The sequence below is a fragment of the Pogona vitticeps genome, chromosome 2 (genome assembly GCF_051106095.1).
Source record: "Pogona vitticeps strain Pit_001003342236 chromosome 2, PviZW2.1, whole genome shotgun sequence".
Taxonomy (NCBI): Eukaryota; Metazoa; Chordata; class Lepidosauria; order Squamata; family Agamidae; genus Pogona; species Pogona vitticeps.
In genome coordinates this window covers 133,231,636-133,252,769 of record NC_135784.1, presented here as the reverse complement: position 1 = coordinate 133,252,769, position 21,134 = coordinate 133,231,636, and the positions used below count along the sequence as shown (strand labels likewise).

General features: G+C 42.4%; 1 protein-coding gene and 1 long non-coding RNA gene across 9 annotated transcripts in view; one reads left to right on the top strand and one right to left on the bottom strand.

Annotated features, from left to right (window-relative positions):
* Positions 1-21,134, bottom strand: part of MXRA7 (matrix remodeling associated 7) — a 96,870-nt gene that overhangs the window by 61,994 nt on the left and 13,742 nt on the right. The gene's annotated exons all lie outside the window — the stretch shown is intronic.
* LOC144586914 (uncharacterized) lies at positions 22-19,786 on the top strand. The gene is made up of 2 exons (XR_013542017.1): positions 22-15,670; positions 17,821-19,786. It is a non-coding gene; the product is annotated as an uncharacterized LOC144586914 (long non-coding RNA).

The following is a 21,134-nucleotide window of genomic DNA, read 5'->3' as shown; positions in this document are numbered from 1 at the left end:
AGAATCTGAGCAGCAAATGCTCCCAGCCCAGCCCTCTTGTCCAATTGAAGGTACATAGCACAGTGTCCAAAACCAGCCAAGCCATGGAGCCTGGTGTCCGTATTGTTGTCAGTGTGTTAGAAGGCCCAGGAGCCAAAGGGAGCCAAAGCTAGAGGTGATAACATGGTGACTTTCCTCTTAATCTCTTTCTTTTTCACAAACAGGGAGAGAATGAGGAAGCTGAGGTTTGATAGGGAATAAAATGCTCTCCGCAGGCAGATATCGGCTGGCTGAGGGTAGTCTCAGCCTGAGGTGGGAGAGTGCCTCCTCCACTCTAACCAGCCATCACCAGGTTATGTTGCTGAGTATGGTAGAAAATCCAATACACACTTTCTCCTATCTTAATTATTTGTTGCCCTTTTGTGACTTCTAATAACTGCTGCCTCATTAATGTTCCACATTAATGAAGCCTGGGACGCACAGACTTTCCACCCCCCTGTTTTGTGGGGAAAAAGTGCGTCTTATGGTGTGAAAAATACGGTACTTCTCCTCTGCCTGAATTACATAGAAAATGCCACCTGCCAGAGCTTTTTAAACATGATAAATGTGATACAGTACTATCTTTTTCCATCTTCAGATATTATCCTTATTAACATATATACAAACAACTAAAATGAAGCATGTAGAGTGATTGATCACACCAATGTATAACTGCTGTATAGCATATACCTGTACAAATCAGAGGCAGCAGGTAGGTGCTCCCATAGAGCCCCATACACTTTTTTTCAAAAGAAAGTGCTGCTCACTGGCAACATCTTGGAAAGGCAATCCAATTAAAATAAAAGACTTCAAAGATTTTAAGCATAAGATATACTGTGAGCACTCTATATCTGATTAGTTGTGCTTACTTTAACCAGGGGCATGTACCCAACATAACATGGTACACATGTAACATGAGGATCTGTCTAGTTGACCATGGAAAAATATTTAGGAGAAACAGGTCATGAGCTCTTTACTCATATTTGGGTCACCGCTCAGTGACAGTACATATACTCTGCATGCAGAAAGTCCTAGATACAGGAAGAAGGAACTCTCTATACAGTGGTGCCTTGCTTAACGATGTTAATTGGTTCAAAAAAAAAAAAACACATCGCTATGGGAAAACATTGCTAAGCGAAACACCATTTCCCATAGGAATGCATTGAAAACCGGTTAATCCGTTCCATTGGGTACAAAATGACACTGGTTCAATCCTGGCATTTCCAAGGAGGAGTGTCTGGGAAAGATTCTTGTTGAAAATGACAGAGACTGCTGCCAATCCATGTAGGCCATAAAAGGATAATTTATGGACTGCCAGATGATATTGGATTTCATGTCCTGACTTTCAGACATTTCTCTTTTTTCCTCTCTCCAAGACTTTTGCAGCTAAGTAATAACTCCGCCCAGGGTACAGGGCACTTGCAAGAACAAATGAATGTCAATATTAGCAGAATTACTGGTGAAACAGCACACCCCACACTTTTTAATGTGATGTATATCTAAATGTGCATAACAAATTTAGGTTGAAAGGTCATTCTCTCCTCCCCCCTGTAGAAATTTGGAAAATGTAATTTTTTTAGAGGTTGGCTTTAAAAAAATCAGCATCCTACTAAACTACAATGTCTTGATTTCTTTAGGAAGTGATGAATTGTTGTTAAAGTCACATACTGTGTTTCCCTGAAAATAAGAAAGGGCCTTATATTAATTTTTGCTCCAAAAACGCATTAGGGCTTATTTTTAGGGGATGTTTTATTTTTTGTCATGTACAACAATCTACATTTATTCAGATACAGTCATGTCATCTTCTGGTTGCTGCACAAAGGTGGAAGATGGGGTTTCATTTAACTAGGGCTTATTTTTGGGGTAGAGCTTATATTAGGAGCATCCTGAAAAATCATACTAGGGCTTATTTTCAAGTTAGGTCTTAGTTTCGGGTAAACAGGGTATGCCTGTAGTATAGATCTGCTTATGTAGTCTATCCATTGTGGCTCCAGATTTGTACTTGCTATTGCTGGATATGAACTGATGCCAGATTGCAACCAGAGCCAACCCAAGAAATGTTACTGCCTGAGGAAAATTATACACATACACATGCCTGCACGCCATCTCCTTAAGTCATGGTACACCTAAGAGAAATATCTCAAAATATGTGAACAGATTAAATAATGAACAATTTGCTGCTTTTCTGTGACACCCAGAACCTGCTATGTGAGGTATCTAAAGCACTGTGCCTAATGGTAAGGGCTAGCTTTGGTATCACCCCAGGTGGTCAATTGGTATAGTTCTCACAGACTTACACCCACATCCCCACATGCCCACACTTACTTTTTTATTAATACTTAGGTGCTGGAATGCATAAAAACAGGGAACCAAGCAGCACACATTCTCTCTCAGTGGTTCTGCGTCCCTGGAGAGGAGTGGAACAGCCAGTCAGATTCCAGATGGCGTGTGGGCCTGTCTTCTTCCTCCCCAGCTTGTCTAATCCCCCATGCTTGATTCAGTGGGACAAGGCCTTTACAGCTGCTACCATTTGCTATATTTGTAAAGGAGGGCGTGTGTACACAAGAAGAGCCACAGGAGGCTGCCAGCCCCAATTAGGAAGACAGAATCAAGATGGAGGGGAGACAAAGAGGGCTATAATACAGACATCAGGAGCCATGTTTATCAGGAACACACAGAGAAAAGAGAAACTGCCTGCTTGCAGAGAAAGACCTTGGGAATTCAGAAAGTACTTTCATTGAAAACAGAAATATGCTGTGTTACCCAGATACCAGATCTGGGTGAGTCGTGTAATCAGTGGGGAATGTGCATAATTCACTTGCCCTTTAAGGGTGCAGCTTGCATTCTCTGGTCCCTGACTCACCAACCAGACACACGCCCAGCATCACTATCTCCTACACACACGTATCTATTTTAGTCCACGATTCCAAAAATGGAAGCTCCTTTTGCCTCTTCATTCATTGTCTTTCCCAGCCCATATTCAGGAGGGAAAAGAAATGTGACCCAGTAAGATGGGTTTGTCTAATGCATCATTCTCTAGGAAGAACGCCAGAGACCTGATGGCATAGCTTGGCCCTCTTGCACAGGAAAGGATGCACCAGACCAGACAAATGCTGTATATCCCGTATATGGTGGTTGTTAGTTTTATGCATTGGTTATACGTAGTATCTCACAATTTCATTCATCATTCAACTGTCAGTCTTTAGTCCACATTCTGCCTATATGATCTTTCCAGCCTGTGCTATTCTTATGCCTTCTCCATTATCCATCTCTCTTGCTGTACATGCCTGCATACACTATTGAGAAAGGGGGATAGAAAGTGGACAGGGCTCAAAAGACAGTGAAACAAAGTTCTGCATATGTTCACGCAAAGGTCAGTCATTTGAAGTTTGCTAGACTTTACTTCTGAGTAATGTTTATTGCAGGGGTGGGAAATGTTTGTCCAGGTGGTTAAAACTACAGTTCCCACACAGTCCCTTACCATAAGCCACGTTGCATGGGAGCTGTGAGGCCGTATGTTCTCTGCTCCTGCTGTACAAACGTAGACTTATGTCCCACCAGCTTGCTCTACAAATATGCAGTGTTGACAGAATTAGAACTCTGATATCCTTTATTTGGCTCTTCCTAGCATGAGCAATAAATTTAAAGTGCTACATAGACAGACGGACAGGTAGGGTGCCACATGGAAACCATCTTACAGGGACCAGCTGTGCCTACCTTTGCAAACCACATCTACTTGTTGTGACATCCTACGCCTGAATCATTTGGATTTTTCCGGTGTTGATAAGGATTTCCTGAATATGCAGATTTTACTATATTGCAGATTAATTGTTCAGTGTATGGGGGGGAAAGTCCTTTTGACTTTGGAGTTTAATACTTAAGGAAATAATAGTGTGGGGTAAATGCTACTACTACTATTCATTCATTCATTCATTCATTCATTCATTCATTCATTCATTCATTCATTTATTTATTTATTGTGAAAATGACAGGATGTATTTTTCCTCATCAAAAGCTTGATCTTTTATTGTTTTATTAAAGTTTTTACATGGAAGCTAAACATGTGAAGTTTTTTGAGCCAATTAAGTCTGTTTGACTGGGACTGGTAATCTTTTTCTATGCTGTTCCAAGAAAGCAGAGAGGTTTCCATTTATTTATTTAATTGGTGTCATTTGTAGGCTGCCTCTCCCTCAATGAGGGGACTCAAGGTGGCTTACAACAAATATTACTGTTTGAGTACATGGAAAAACGTGGTATTCACAGAACAAAAGTGAAACTCTGATGCAAGACCCAAGAGTTGTACACAACACTTGCAAAAAGTGTTGCATTAACTGATTAATTGATTATGCAGAACGAACATTTCTTCTTTTGATGAATTGTACCTCACTGTCTTTTTCAGTCAGGACAAAGCCCTTGTCTCCACTGATGGTTCTTCTTTTCAACTTTTTATAAGTAGTGGCCATACATACACATCCCTTTCCCTGCCTATGACTTGTTAGGTTAAAAACACAAAACACATAAGATGGTATAAAGGAATCAAATTTATCCATCTCTAATGAATCAGATGTGTTAGATTCTGTCTATCTGTGGCTGGCATTTTCCTGTAGCTTAAGTGAGAAATTTTTTTGCTGCTGCTGCTGCTATTACCAGCTTGAGGTTTATTCCAGCCCCTGAGTTCAAACAAAAGGACAGAAGTTGCTTGTCACCTTCCTTCTAACGGGCATCCTACAGTCTAATTGAAAAAGTGTTGCTCTGCAGTTAAAGGATGCCAGGCTGCCAACTCGACTTTTATTGGGAATGCAACATGTTTCAGCTTGGGAAACTTAGGTTTTGGAGTCCAATTTCCAGGTCTCAGACTTTGGCCCTGAAATGTCAACTCAATGTTTTGGGTTTTATTCTTATTTCTTCAGGATTTGCCTTTCACAGCAGAAGCACCCTGGTCATATTTGTTGCCACGATGTTCTGAGGTTGCAATTTCTACTGAATTTCAAATGTTAACCTTTAAATTCATCTCAGGGGCTTCACTCTGTCTGTTTCTCTCACACGTACCATTTTACCCTTGTTCCTTAGTGAATGCCTGTGATTTTCACAAGACCCATCTTCAATTCTCAAGCTTTGGCCCAGACACTTCAAAGAGCAGGGAACTACTGGCTTGGCTTTTCAGTGGTACAGTGGAGCAGCCAAAAGTATTTGTATTCAAACTAAGTCTCATTGTATTCAGTGCAGCTTATGGCCTGGTAAATGTACTTAGGATTGCAGTCTTAATCAATTAAATCGCTGCCATTTAATCAGTAGACCAAATATATTTAAATAGTATATGTCATTACCTCAGTAAAAATCTGGAAGGATAGTGCCAGCTTCTGCTAAGTACAATTTAACTTTATTAAAAATGAAATAAACAAGCTGCCATTCATTGTTTAGAGAAAGGACATTTGTCTTTGCTATATTCATATCATTTGTCAAGCAAGCAGTTTTCTGACCTTCTTGCATCTGCAAATTTCTGTGAAAAGAGAGTTTGTCCAGCAATCAGATGGTGTTCCTTGGCCATGATTTTAAACACATTAATCTATAAACTTTTAAAAGTTCTGTGTGTAATCCTGCTAAGGCTGATTCCCACTCCCCGCCCCAATAAGGTAATAATAACACAGCAGGAATACACAACATTCTTGTCTCATTTCTGTAGAAGCACATCTCATTAAAAGCAAATTGGACATTGCAAGCCATGTTTCTCAGAAGGGATTCCGGAGCTTTTAGTTTGTTTTTTATGACAAAGAGGGTTGTCATACAGGGCTTCCTTGGTAGCCATTTCCAGGCTCTGGAACCTCCTATGGAAAGTGGTTTGCTTGTCTTGCCTCCCCCCAATAGTCTTTCTTTTGGCAGGCAAAGAACTTTTAATGCAGACAGGCCTTTGCCAGTTGACCTTGTTTGTGCAGAAGGGGCTTTGAAGGGATGTCTACTGTACTGTATTCTCTTTGTTTGGTATGTTTTAACATTATATTTTACATGTTCCCATTTTATTTCATTTAATTGCAAGCTACCTTAAGTGTACTTATGGGGAGAAAGGTGGGATATGAAAAATAAAAATACGTAAGTAAATACATGTATACACAGAAGAGTAAGAAAGTGATGAAGACTACCACATGAATAGGTCTTTCATTGACTATGTCATACTGAGTTTGTCTAAATATGTACAGGGAAAATAGTTATATGGCATGCAAATCATTACACAAACAAAATGTTTATATCAGTGAATTGTCAGTCCTGAATGTAAAGCACCTTTGAAGAGGTCTCTGCTTTACAAGATATAAAGCATTCAAGGATTTCTTTTTCAGCTTCCTCCCATACTGGAACTTGGGGTGTGAGCATTTTAGATATGTCCTGGTAATACATCTTTGTAGGGAATTTCCTGCCCATTTGCTTTAGGCGTTAGCACACACCAGGATCAGCCCTGCCTGTAGGTGGAGTGAGGCAGCTACCATGAATGGTAGGTGCTGGGGAAGCATAGAGCAGCAGCAAGGTGCAAGAGAACAGAGATGTGTGTACCACACAGCCAACACTGCTTTCTCCAAAATAGCTCACTGCCCTCAAGCACAGTGAGAAATGCTGTTGCTGTCATCTGTGTCCAAGAAAGACTGAATTGTCAGTCCTGTCTGTAAAGCCATCTCTCTCTCTCTATGACTATCCTGTTCTTTGCCTTAGGAAGCAAAATATCTTGAGGCACACTGGGAAAGCAGTCCTGGGAAGAAAACACAACACGATGTGGTTGGGAAATTTTCCACATGGATCTTGCTCCTTCTTCTAGGATGTCTAGGCTTTGACAGCTCATGCCCACCATACAATTTCTCACCATCTAGACTCAGGGCATGTATTCTAGTGCAGTGTTGCAGGCTGAGGCAAAGAGGCAGTCCCAAAACCAGCAAAATCAGGGAGCTGGACAGGGGACAGATTGTAATTGTCTTTAGTGTGGAAGGGATGGTCACTCTCGAATTGGCCTCCTCAGCCACACTAGACGCTGTTCCAGGACCTCCATACAGAGCCCGTTACCATAGTCTCTCGAGACTGAAGGACACCTACTTATTGTTGCATTTGGGAGTATATACAAAGTAATTTTACTTATTTAAATCTCATACCACACAGAGGTTTCTGCACAGTAATCAAATCAGTCCTGTTAAAGCTGAACAGCTGTTTTGATGATGGGCAAAATAAAAGGACAGAAATGCCCATCAGGGAAAGGATGGGGGGTGGAGACTTGACCCAGTTGGCAAGAAGCCTGCAAAGGAGCTACAACAGCACATCTTTTTGAGGTCACAGACCATGGGCACTCCTGGGCTTGTGCTCCTTCACTAGTGGTTGCTGAGAGGGCTTGGAGAGTGTCATAATCACGGATGACATGAAGACTTTCCTTTAGGAACCAGGGCAGTGGAGGCCCGTCTGCCTGAAGGGGCAGAGAGGACAGATGATCTGGGAGCATCTGGAGGGCTGTTACATGGAAGGCCATTCCAACAGCTGCTGAAGCACACAAAGATCACTTTACTGGAGGCTTAATCAGGAGGCTTCCTTGCACAGCAGCTGCTGGAGGTAACTATGGAGTGAAACAGCAGTGCTTTGCATCTACGTGTTTTCTCAGACTCTCCCTGCTTGCTATAGACATTCTGCAGGTTGTGACCTTTTCCCCCCTGAAATTACCCAATCAGGGTGCATTTCAGTCAGGTGAAGTCAAGGGTCCCACTGAAAATTTTAATGTTCATATACGAGGTGGGACAGAAAGAAGCATTCTGCTGGGTCCCTCTCTTTGATCCTTAAGCAATGCAAATCCTCTTTCTGCCATCCATCACCAGCTATGCTCGGTTCTGAAAATGTACTAGTAAATCCCTGTAGGATCAAGAAAGAAAAGAGTCTACAGAGCAGGGAGAACATAGGAAGCTGCCTTTGGCATCAGGCTGTGTAGGGGGTGGGGTGGTTAGAGCTTGGGTGTTCCAGGTGTAAGTTCCCTCTGAGCCATGAACTGAACTGGGTGCCCTTGAGTCAGCCACTAACTGTTAGCCTGATCTACATCACAGGGGTGTTGTGAGGATCGAGTGATAAGAAGTTGTGAAAAAAAATCTAAAAGAGCTAACCATTTCCTTATTGGTTGAGATCTAGCTGATGAGACGGGGTGATGATACGAGCTGGAAGAAATAGCAGTTTCCTTCAGAAATACACTTGGGCTACTTAGGAATGGAGCAAAGTTAAAATCACTCTTCCCAGTCTAGTAGAGACAGCCTAACAGCCCATTTGCTTGTATTGTTTTTTGGGGGGTGGGGGGGAATGTAAGATGGCTCCTACTCAGATAAAAGTATATTGGGATTGGCTGCTGAGGGTTAAAGCACAGAAGAGGGTATGTCTGGCCTTTGTATGTTTGGATGTTAGCCTGTTATTGGCATTCTTTATAAGCTCAAGAGCTTCTCTCCTGATACAGTGAGGTCTCCTAGAGTAAATAAAGTGGACTACTTATTGTTTTCCTGTGGTGTGTTTTATCCACAAACTGTTCTATATTTCTGCAAAATTCCTTTTTTCTTCTTTTAATATGGCTTTCTCCCATCAATTTAATAGAATAAAATCTTCTTGACATTCTGCGTGTTCCTTGGGAATGTAGTGGGAGTGGGAAGAAAGAGAGTGGGTGCTAAATTGAGTCTTGGCTCCTTCTTTGCTACAGAGTGGAATTGTTTACTGTTCTTCCTTGCAGGGCTGTTTTTGACTCTGAGGGAAGGTAGCGACTGTGCTTGCAGGGTAGCAACTGCCAAGTACAGTAGCTACCCTGCCAGAAGTTCTTTACAGAAGGCAAGATATGGAGCTTACTGCAGAAGTGGGCGAGGAGAGAAATAAAAGTAACAAAAAATGTATATTGACTGGCAATGGCTTCCAACAGTCTTTCCCAGTCTCTGTTGAGATGCTAGGCACCTGGCGTCTTCTGTAGGCAGAATGAGAGCTCTACCACACTGTTTTGCCAAGTAAGATAGTGGATGGGCATGTGCACTGTGTGGCATGGATACATCTATGGAAAATCAGCCCTCGATAAGCAGTTCAGATGTTCTTGTACACTTAGGTAGTGTAAAGAACAAGGAAACGGAGACCTTCACTGGTGGGCAGATACTGAGCATGTCAAGATGTCAATCACTTTCTATGTTGGACATTCCCCTCTTAGTTCCAGTTGAGAAACAACAGAGTTTTAAAAGTCTGAAGCAGACAGGCTGGGTGCCTCGGGCAGAGATTTGTGATGTACTCGTTTGCTTCAGGGTGGGCCCCAATGAATGGCCTGGGGTGGAGGCAAAGTACTAAGATAAGAACTTTGAATACTCATTGTGGCCGATCCTTTGCTAGCCCTTGGTTTCTACATGTGGAAGAATGTTGTTCTGCTGTGAGATTCCCATGAGGAACAGCGGCACAGAAGCAGCTCCCCTGTAGGGCTGCTCCTTAAATGCTTCAGAACATTTAATTATTTATTTATTTTATTTAGATTTATACCCCACCCATTTAGTGAACATACCTACTACTGTGAGCAGCTTACGAAATATTATTAAAACCATATAAAATATATAAAACATATTAAAATGAAATAAACAAACCCTACCCCCCTCCCATAAAATCACCCGTCTGGGACATAAGATGGCAGACAATGGGCCAGCATAATTTTACAAAAGGGTGGTGCTTGGGAAGGCCTGGTTAAAAAAGCCAGATTTTAATTTGCTTGTGGAAGCTCAGGAGGTGGAGGCCAGTCGCACCTCCAGAGGAAGAGAGTTCCAGAGCAGAGTGGCCACTGCTGAAAAGGTCCGGTTTCTGGTTGATGCCTTCCAGGCCTCTTTCGGAGTGGCCACCCTCAACATTAAAAACTGGGAGGTTCCCATATAAAGACCTCCATGTACCACAGGGATGATGCTGTTCTTCCAGATGTGTTTGGACTGCAGTCCCCATCAGCTCTTGTCCCTATAGCTAATGGCAAGAGCTAATGTCAGACACAGTTGTTTCCAATACATTCCCTGTCCCTGAGCTAGCAGCAAAAATTAAAATTACCAACAAAGGTAGCCATTTAGCTGTGCTAAATGCATTGTTAAATTATTAAAGATGAAACCACAGTCCTAAGCTGAGAGAGGCTAAGGGAGGGATCTGTGTGATTTCTCTGTCTATTCCAGGAAAAAAGAGCAGTGTGAAAGGAATGCAAACACCCAGCTAGGATTGGGAGGGGGCAGTTTAAGATGAAAACCACGGCTTGGAAAAGAACTCTTTGACTTTAGCACTGAAGTATGTAACATGTTGCCATTTATGGCTTGGCTTTCTGACCCAAGCCTGATGCAAGAGGCTGCAAGAGGAAAAGGGAAAGAATTAAGGCTGGAATAAAGGCATCCTCTGCTAGCGTGGCCAGGAAGAGGCTTACATCATGCCCTCTTGCTCCATTTCACCCTAATCCTTCATCTATCTCTCTTCATCTTTTCATTGAGGGAAACAGCTGCTAAAGCAAACATCGCTGGTAATCTAGTGGAGAGTTGAGGGCCAAGGGCCTGGTGGGTCTCTGGAAAAGATGGAGTTTTAACTTAGGAAGCAGATGAAATGGGTGAGCTTGTTCCTTCTTGCACAATAATGGGTTCAGGAGTGTTCTAACGGGTGATTGCACTGACGGGAGAGTTGTCCCTTCATTTGGAGCACTTAAAGGCAAGATGCAGGATTACTGTACTTAACAGGTGAGTGAAAAGACCACTGGAGCAAATAGTTGTGGGGAGTGGAGCAGTCCTCCACCCTAGGGTGACTGAGAAGGTGAGCCCCTATTTGCATGAGTTACTCTACAACTCGCCTCAGTAATCACACAAGTAATTTGTTACACTGCATGCAGTTAACATGTTGCATTGTTATTTAGAAACACACAGGGAAAACTTCTCTGGTTCTCCCTAGTGGCCAATTCTGATAATGCAATTTGGAAATGTTTATAGAAATATGTGTGCTTTTTGCTGTCAAATCACTTCTTGCATAAGGTGATCTTAACATGGTTTTCAAGTTACATGAGATGTTTAAGGAGTGGTTTTACCAGTACCATTCCTCCAGTGAGTCCTCCTACAGGGGAAGTCTCCTGAGCTAGTTTGACTCTGTCCACTAGGCTAGTCATTCTTTTTTTTTTTTTTTTTTTTTTTTTTTTTGCCCACTGCCATAAACACATGAAAGAAAAACAGGCCAAATCAGGACTGTGTAAGTCACATAAAGTGACTTATAACCTTATAAGGTTGTGTGTGAAGAATTGTTTCCAGTCTATGCGCCCCTTCAAATGTGTCAGGGCACCCCTCAGGTCCCGTGACCCTTGGCTGAGAATGGCTTCACTAGACAACAACTGCTTTTAATAAGTCTTTTCAATACACACACACACACAAAAGATCTCCACAAAAGACAAAAACAGAGGGCAATTCCCTTGCCGCGTAAGTGTGGTAAAAGAATGTCATAAAACCTAATAAAAACTGTATGAAAAATTCCAGGGACAAAGGCCCTTTAAAAGTAATCTTTGAAAGTACAGTACGCAAGTCTCATTCATTATACCTAGGTATCTTGGTTGCTACTTGCTACACCTAAACAGTTACTTTGTAAGTACTCACCACATTATTTACTACCTAAAAAGGAACTACTTACAGGCAAATACATTACTTTTAACTAGTAATTTCTAAACCTCTGCAAACAATCCCCAACTAGCCCCAACATGGAGGAAGAGTCATGTACAAGAGGGGATTGCGGAGTGTCCCTCTGTCATATAACAAAGTCATCTGAAAACACCCCCCATGCCCTGCATCTCATCAATAAAATGTAACATTCACAGAAACGCCAAGATATTTGTGTATCAGTTTATTTCTTGGCTGTGTAAGAACCCATAGTTACTCAGGAAGTGGGGTGGGGTCAAGAACATTTTCTCTGAGCTCACTGCTAGAATTCATGCCGATCTTTGTTTTTGTAGCTTATCTGTCTTCTGGGGCATTAAATGCTTTTAAATAGTTGTTGCTATTTTGATATTTCTCTTGCTTAAAATTTAGTTTGGAAATGGTTTTAGGGCTGAAAAGTGAGATATGCATTTTTTAAAAAAACAAATATACAGGCAAAACCCCATTTCCAGGCACTGAGTGGTGCAAAGCTCTGTTCGGTTCTTGCCTGTTTCAGTCTTGCTTGTTTACAGCCTCTCCTGTTGCCTTCTTTCCCAGACTCCATTAATTGCTTGCATGACAAGTTCCAGCCTGGCGACCTGACACTTGAAATGTTTCTACCGCCCTAGAGTCCAGTCAGAACAGGACAAGCCTAGAGAAGCCCAGTCTACTCCTCCCTGTTCCCCCCCCCACAACACATTTGAGCCCAAAGGACTGTGCTAAGCACCAAGACTGAAATGAAGTGTATCATCATAGAACCTTTGCTTTGAAAATAAGGCTGATAAAACATTTCCCATATGGACTTCTACATCCATGGCCTGCCCTACCGTTTGGCAGATTGAGGGTCAATGCTGGAAGGTGGGTGGCTCTGTGGCAACATTGGAGTAGACATCCGTGGGACATATAGGCTCTCCCATGTCTTCTAAATTGATATTTTGCCATCAGGTGTGGTGCTCATTGTAAGTGCAGAAAAAATGTTTGTCAGTACAGCTGAATGTTGTACATGGAATAGAAGGAGGCACCATCTTGTCCTTTACCCTCAGGCAGGTACTGGGCCAGTCCTGAACCTCCCATGTAGCAGTCTTTTCTTTCCAATGGATCAGGTGAAATATTTTTGACTAATCGCCCATATTATAAATAGACCTCACAGGCCTATAGACAAGATTCCTTTGACCAATTCAGTGATCTCTGAATAGACAAGGATTTCATCAACAATTGCAGCTACCTCACACACTACCATCAAAGTGATTCCTTGGACTTAACTTGAATCAGATACAGATTTCTCCTTTCCCATTCAGTCATGGTGGTGGTGGGGGGGGGTGGGGGTGTAGGAGAGGTTTTATGGCTTATCTAGCCTCAAGCCTTCATTTGTAAAATGAAGATAAATAATGATAAAGTATTTCACATGGTTGCTGTGAGCTGACAAATGAATTGATGTTTAAAAGATGTTCTATAAGAGATCACAACCAGATTTCCCTCAATGAACAGACTGCAGGCTCCAACATGAAACTGTAGAGCTTGCTGGAAATGAAGGGAACCCATTTTGAGAAGACACTTGTCTGCATTTCTTTTGCAGTCCAGCAAGCTGTATGAATACTGTACAGATAATTTAAGCCAACAAGCAAATTCACCATTACCAGGCACACAGCTACTTTAGTCTAATATTTACTACCTTTCTATATTTATTCCTACCCTGTATATAGTAATAAGGGGAGAAACTGACAAAGAACTCCCAGCACCACCGTTCTCTTGGGAGGTTTTACAAGGCTGTTGGAGTCAGCTGGTTTTTAACAACATTCCTACTCTAGCTCATTAATATCAGGCCTCCAGTTGCCTTTGCTTGATGCTGTATGATTTCATTTAGCTCAGGCATCAAGAACAGATTTCACCTAAAGTTAGAAATGGCAGAATCACTGGTCGTAATAGTAACCCATGGGGCAGAGTCCAAAGCCATGTTCTACTTGTATTCCCTAATTGTTTTGGACTTGCAGTGCATCTCTGGATACTTTGCACCACTTTCCTTTGCCTTTATTGCTTGCAATTAAGAACAATGCTTCTTCCAATTGCCACCAACTTGAATAATTGCGTTAATAATGCCTTTCCTTAAGTTAAAAAAAAACCCACCCATGTTCTGGGTTTTGGTTTTCTACTTGTTTTTCTTAATATTCATGTTCGATTATGGTTAATCCAAAGGCAGATCAAGGAACAGGGATACAGCCTGTACTGGACGGGGTTACACTACTCCTGAAAACAGGTGCACAGTTTAGGGGTGCTCCTGGATTCAACTCTGAGCCTGGATTCCCAGGTTTCGTTGGTGGCCAGGAATGTATTTGCACAATTAAAATGAATACAGTAGGTCCATCTGTTTCTGGAAAGATCTTATCTTGCCACTGTCATACATGCCCTAGTTACTTACTGGCTGGATTACGGTAACTTGCTCTATGTGGGGCTGCTGATGGAAAGTTTTAGGAAACTTCAGCGGGTCCAAAATGCAGCAGCCGGATTGCTGACTGGGGCTGGTTACGGGGATCACATATAACCCCTCCTGTTACGGCAGCTCCACTGGCTCCCAAACAGTTTGTGGGCACAATTCAAGGTACTGCTTTTAACGTATAAAGCCCTAAATGGCCTGGGTCCAAGCTATCTCAATGATAGCTTCTACTGTCTCCTACTATGAGCTGGCTCGAGTGTTAAAATAATCAGGTGAGACATTTCTCTCAGTCTCACCACCTTCACAGCAGGGTCTGGTGGGGACGCAGGAGAGAACCTTCTCTGTTGTTACTCCCAGACTTTGGAACTCCTTCCCACAGGCTGGCCCCATCTTTGCTGTCCTTCTGAAAGCAGGCAAAGACCTTTCTCTTCAGGCAAGTTTTCCCTCAATGAGCGACTAGCCACATGGGTGGCTACACGAGTAACCTTCAGATGATTGTTATGCATTATTGCTCTGACCTGGTCTTTAGTACTACTTGTGTTTACCATCTCCCAGGGTGGTATTTGTTTGTTTCTTTTTAGTATTTGCATATTTGTTGTTTTAGCTTTAAATATTATCTTTTAATAATATAAAACAGTGTTGTATACTCATTTTTTTTCCAGGTTTAAATATTGTTTTTCAAGGATGTAAGCTGCCTTGGGTCCTTTTTAAGGAGAAAGGTGGGATTAAAATATTTTAAATAAATAAAAATAAAATAAAAATCCTTCTCTATAACAGACTCTAATTACTGTTCATTAAAGCCCCTACTCTGTGCAATATCATCATACCAACAGTCTCATTTTGTGTCAGGAAAAATTATCTCCATTTATGGAAAATTGTGAATTGGGGTGAAATTTTGGATTGTACAATTTTAGGCTGTTTTTCTCTTCATTGGTAGGCTGTTCACTAGCACGCTCTTCAAAACGTGCTTTATTCTGAATCCAGTATTTAATCTATACAGCATATCTACATTTTCCTGCATACAACTGTTTGGAAGAGAAATTGGTGAGACACTGACAGAGCAAAGGGTAAAGAAAGTGTTGATTTGGCACAATGCTGGCATTAAAAAAATCACATTTGTATGTCAAAGGTATTCCAGTGTCACTGGGGCAAGGGGGCTTAAGAAATGTACCTTTTCTTAGTGCAGACTTTTGTTATCTGCTATCAAGTCACTTCACTTTATGGTGATTCTAACAGGATTTTCAAGGCATGGGATATATTTAAGAAGTACCTCTTCTCCTCACAACTCCAGTGAGTTTCCATTGCTGAGCAGTGATTTGAACCCAGGTCTCCTCACTCCTTACTGTTATTCTATCAGCTACACCACATTGGTTCAGAATAACTCAAATTACCTCAGATTATTATTCTTTTTTAAAATGAAGTTGAGATCTCCATATTTGGATGAGTCTATATTGTTTCTTTCTGTTTGGCAGGAGTCTGAAGATTAAATGGGCTACAGTTTGATCCCATCCCAGGTGGGGAGACCACCTGTAAATTCCATGTACGTTGCTTTGAGTTCCATGGACGAAGAAAGGTGAATTTTAATTATGATATATAAGTTATCCAGCAGAATGGCATGTTATGACTATAACAATTAAATGCTTGTCTCCAGTATGATAGCTCTTTCTCAGCCTCGACAAACTGTCTCTCATTGTTACGTTACCTCATAAGCTTATGGTGAGAACCAACTCAGATAATTTTATATGTATTACAATCAAAGAATTTTAGAGTCAGAAATGCTGGCAGTCTGTTGTCCAAAGGGTACTTGAGGGCCCATCCAGCCCATAGTTCAATGCAGAAATTTACAGCATTCCTGACAGATGGCTGCCCATCCTCCAGTAAAAAGGACACCTTCCAGAACAGTCTATTTCATTGTCAGGCAGCTCTCACCATTCAGATATTTCTCCTGATGTTTAGCTGGGAATCTGCTTCCTTGCAATTTCCATCCATTAGTACTAGCTTTGCCCTCTGGAGCAACAGAAAACAACCCTGCACCATCTTCTGCACGGCAGCTTTTGAGATTTCTGAAGGCTATAATTTTAGTGACTGTCATCCAGACAGCTCAGCAGTTAAGGAAATCTGAATAATAACAGCTGTTAGATTCTAGGAAGGATCAGAATCAAACAATGCAGTTTATAGGCCAATGACTATAATAGCATTCTCCCAAACATTTTGATGCAGGAACAAACCCATGTGACAGGTTGGAACCCTATCAAATGGGACAATTTGTAAGGTGTTTACCTCACTGTCTTGACAACAATTCTGCAGCTCCTGCCAAACCAGTCTAATTGTTTGGAAAAGATTATTTCCGTACATGGTTGTAATGTGCCTGTTCCCCTGACAAGAGCTCCAAGATCTGCATGGCATACTAAGTGACACAAGGTAGGGGGAAAATAACACAATGTGTGGTGGGGGCTGTCCCTCCTTCAAAGCAACTCTATAGCAGAAGTGGTGATCCTTCCCACTGGTTCTTAACCTTGGGTTACTCAGGTGTTTTTGGACTGCAACTCTCAGAAGCCTTCACCACCAACTGTGCTGGCTGGGGTTTCTGGGAGTTGCAGTTCAAAAACATCCGAGTAACAAAGGTTAAGAACCACTGCTTTAGACCACTGCTTCCCAACTGTAGGTCCCCAGATGTTCTTGAACTAAAACTCCCAGAAGCCTTCACCACTAGACGTGATTACTAGGATTTCTGGGAGTTTTGGTCCTGGAACGTCTGGGGAGCCAAGGTTGAGAGCCACTGTTTTAGACTATAACTCCTAGAAGTGCCAGCCAGCAAGTGCAACATTGAGAGATTGTAAGAGTTGTATTCCAAAGTATGTGGCAGGCCAAAGGTAAGACTTGGAAATGTTATTTTGGGGCCTGTGGGTCTAAAAACAAAAGGTTGCAGCCTAAACAAGCTACTTTTCCATTTTCTGCCCAGAGCTTCCCTGTGCCTGTTGTCAAGGAATAAGACAGTTGGATTTGGCTTTTCCTGCCACGTGGCTTCTCCTTTTAGGAACTGCTACAAGGAGATGCGGCTTCAGTTTCCCATCAAAGTCACATGAGAAAGAGAGAGTGTTGTGCCATACACACACATGCAAAATAGGTTTGCTGAGCTCCAGACCCCTGAAACAAAGCTGACAGTAGCCTATTAAGGCCCCTCTAATTGGACTCCCTGACAGCAGGTGGCCTCTGTCTCAGGCATACCAACAAAAGAAAAGCATTGCAAGAGCTTGTATGCGTGGGTTGATTTCATAAAGTTCATGATTTGAGAGATCAGGCCCCTGCATTTGGCCTTTTTTGCAATGGGAGGTGTGTCTGTGTTTTTCTGCCCATTTCCAGGGGTATTCAAGAGCCATGGAAAGCAAGCCAACACAAAAGTCAAAGCAAAAGAAATGCAAAGCCAAGCCGCATGACTCTACCAATAGCCACAAAGACAGCCTCATCTAGGATTGCTAAAACTCAGACCCAGAACTAGAAATGTTGGCCCCTGGGACAAATGGCAATATCCCCACCCACTCAGTTTCTACTTTTAAAAAAGGGTGGGTGGGTGACTGAATAGGAAGAGAGGCATTGCTGCTTATTTTCCTAATGCTCATCAGTAGATTTCTAGAATTCGCCACATTTTGGTATCCTTTGGCAAAGTCCTGGTCGCCAGACATTAAACCTGCTAAAACTCATGCTTTTGTTGTTTTGTTTTAGCAATTAAACTGCAGAAGCCTCTGCAATGTCAGAAGACCAACAGTCGTAAGATCGAATCCACGCAACGGAGTGAGCACCCGTCGCTTCTCCCAGCTCTCGCCAACCTAGCAATTTGAAAGCATGCAAATGTAAATAGATAAATAGATGCCACATTGGTGGGAAGGTAACGGTGTTCTGTGTCTAGTCACGCTGGCCACGTGACCACGGAAACTGTCTTCAGACAAACGCTGGCTCTATGGCTCGGAAATGGGGATGAGCACTGCGTCCTAGAGTCGGACATGACTGGACTAAATGTCAAGGGAAACCTTTACCTTTAGCAATTCAGGGACTCAATGAGATGCTTGAATATAAATTTTGTTGACCACTCTAGAAGACTAGTATCAACAGGACATACCCCTATACTCTTAGCTGAACTTTCTCTTTCTCTGAGTGTTTTAACCGAATATCCTTATAAAAATCACACCGTTCTAACATTCTACTCCTCATTCAATTATTTGATCATCTCATCCTTTTTCCCTCTCTCTTCTCATCCTTTCCGGGTCTTCCATGAGTTGATCTACGCAGAGCCTAATATCAAACGAACAATCCCCATAGCTTTTCCCCACTAGAATGCAAGGCCAGGAATCTTTCTGATATTAGTATGGCTATTGTGTTCTGAAATTAAACGCCATTTAGAAAGAAGCAATTAACTCTTCTTGTGCCAAGTCTCACCACTGCTTAAATTGAGGAATAATTGCCAGCTTTGCTACCCAAACCCCTGCCTCCCCCCCCCCAGAAACTCCTGCAGGGCAGCTGGGATAACATCCATCCTCTGCCCATTAATCAGGACCTTGTCTGTTTGAAAAGCAAGGCATGAGTTAGGAGGCAGCTGACTCGGCAGGGGGAAGTGTCAGTTTACTGAGTGAATAAGACTGCTGTTGTCTAGCACAATTCATTTTCCACATGGCTGTGCCTGTCAGGGGTGGCCCCTGCTCTGAGGAACTAAAGACTGCCGCACTGTGATCTTGACATCTTTGCTTATCTGGTGATGGGAACATTCTTCCAGATCTTAAATCTCCATCTTTGTTAAAATTAACTCCCAGTGAGGCAGGGAGAGCATCTAGGGGCATTTAAAACATAAATAAATAACACATGCACATAGCACTTGATGATGACTCAGACAAACATGTTAATCAGCTCCAGTGAAATGTATTAGCAACATGATGCAAAGTGATGAGAATGCTTTCTCTTTTGTTTTGGAGCTACAAAAGGTCAAATCTTCGCTGGATACTACAATCCCATGTGCAAATTCACCCTAAACTCCACTGCCACTGATTATGACATTTTTCCTATTCTTCTGATTACACTTCTCCAAGGGGATCTCCATACAGCCGCAAAGCCATCCTTGGGTACAGTTGACTAAAAGGGAAAAAAAAGGGAGGAACCTAACAAGATGCTTGATGCATTGGTCTGTCAAGCCCACTACAGTGGTGCTTTGCTTAACGAGCACACCGTTTAACGACGAATCCGCATAGCGATCTATTTTTTCAGATTGCTAATGCAATCGCATTGCGATGTTTTTTCTAACAGCTGATCGGTGGTTCCAAAATGGCCACCAAGTGCCCAAAATAGCCGCCGCAACCATTTTCGCTTACCGAGAGCGCGAAAATGGCGGCGCTATGGAGGAACTTCGCTGAACGGTGAGTTTGGGCCCCATAGGAACGCATTAAACTTTGTTCCTATGGGTTTTTCAGTTCCGTTTAGCGATGTTTCCTCATAGCGATGATTAATCCGGAATGGATTAACGTCGCTATGTGGGGCACCACTGTACTATAAACTCTGATTGACAGCAGTGGCTGTCCAGGGATTTCAGCAGGATCCATTTGTACATCTACCTGAAGAACACTGGGGATTGGACCTGGGACACCTTCTCTGCGCAAAACCGTGTGTTTTGCCTACAGCCTACCTACAGCCTTTCCCTGCACCTGTACCAAGAGAAGTAAAGGAATGAAAACCGGCATGAGAATGCACTTCTATGGCCCAATAGACCCAGAGGAATGTGAGAACCATTTCTACCTGTAAAGCACAGACATCATTAGGAAGAAAAAGTGCCGGATTAAGCAAAAGGCGAAGAACTGTGAAACCAGCTCCATTGTATTTCTTTTCCTCTGTACAATTTCTGAATGGTCTAAACCAGTTGTCCCCCAACTTGGAGCACTCCTGACCTTCTTGCCAACATTTCCCATAATTCTGCAACATTGTCCAAAGTGGCCGAGACTGATAGGAATTGTTGGCTAAAACATCTGAGGAGGTTAGATTGGGGAAGCTATAGTTTAGGGCAGGCATGAGAGATTTGTGGCCCTTCAGATGCTGTTGGATGCTGATTCTTGTCGATTCCATCCAGTATGGCCAGAGTCAGAGATGATGTGGGATGCAGTCCAACAACATCCAAAGGGCTACTGGTTCCCCACTCCTGGTTTACAGCAATGTGAGGCTGCTGCTACTGTATTTGTCGTGCCATTCAGCAAATTTACATGCTTTCTCTCTTTCTCCTTTCTGTTCAGTTGTTTGAAGTATCCTGCAATGGACGAGAGGGAGAATCGGGAACATGGTTCCTCTTACATACACCTGGCAGGACCTGCTCCAAACACTTTACTGCCTGAAATGATGGACAGGCTAGTACACACACACACACACACACCAGCTGTTCCATGCAAGAATCACAATGGACTGGCACTAGAATCTTACTTCACTGTTGTTGATGGGACGTGTTTTCTACACTGAAAGGTAACAAGTTACCGGCTACAGGCTGCTCACCACTCTGCTTGGCTGCTGCCTCTGCCCCCAATCCCATCCCAAATTAGCTACCAGAAGCAGTCATCCAGAACCTGAAGACAGTTGTGGGAACCATTCTTAAAGTTTGGGGGAAATCCAGATGAAAAATCTTATTTCTGCTAATTATTTTCAGTTCTGATCCTGATTAGGATCAGAGCTTCATGTCACATAATCCCTTCCCCTGCCTCCCCATCTGGACCCTCCACTCACCAGCTGGCACATGCTCCTCTCCTCCTTCTCATTCACCTATTCGACCAGTCTCCAGCAGGAGCATGGGCTTCTGTTCCCTGCCTCCTTGACTGATTGCCCACTCAGACAAGCGGGCAAGGCAGGCAGTCTCCTGCTTGAGGCTGGTCGAACAGGGAGAAAGGAGAAGATAATTGCGCTCCTGCTGGTGAATGGGTCATATTATTATTATTATTATTATTATTATTATTATTATTATTATTATTATTATTATTATTATTATTATTATTATTATTATTATTATTATTATTATT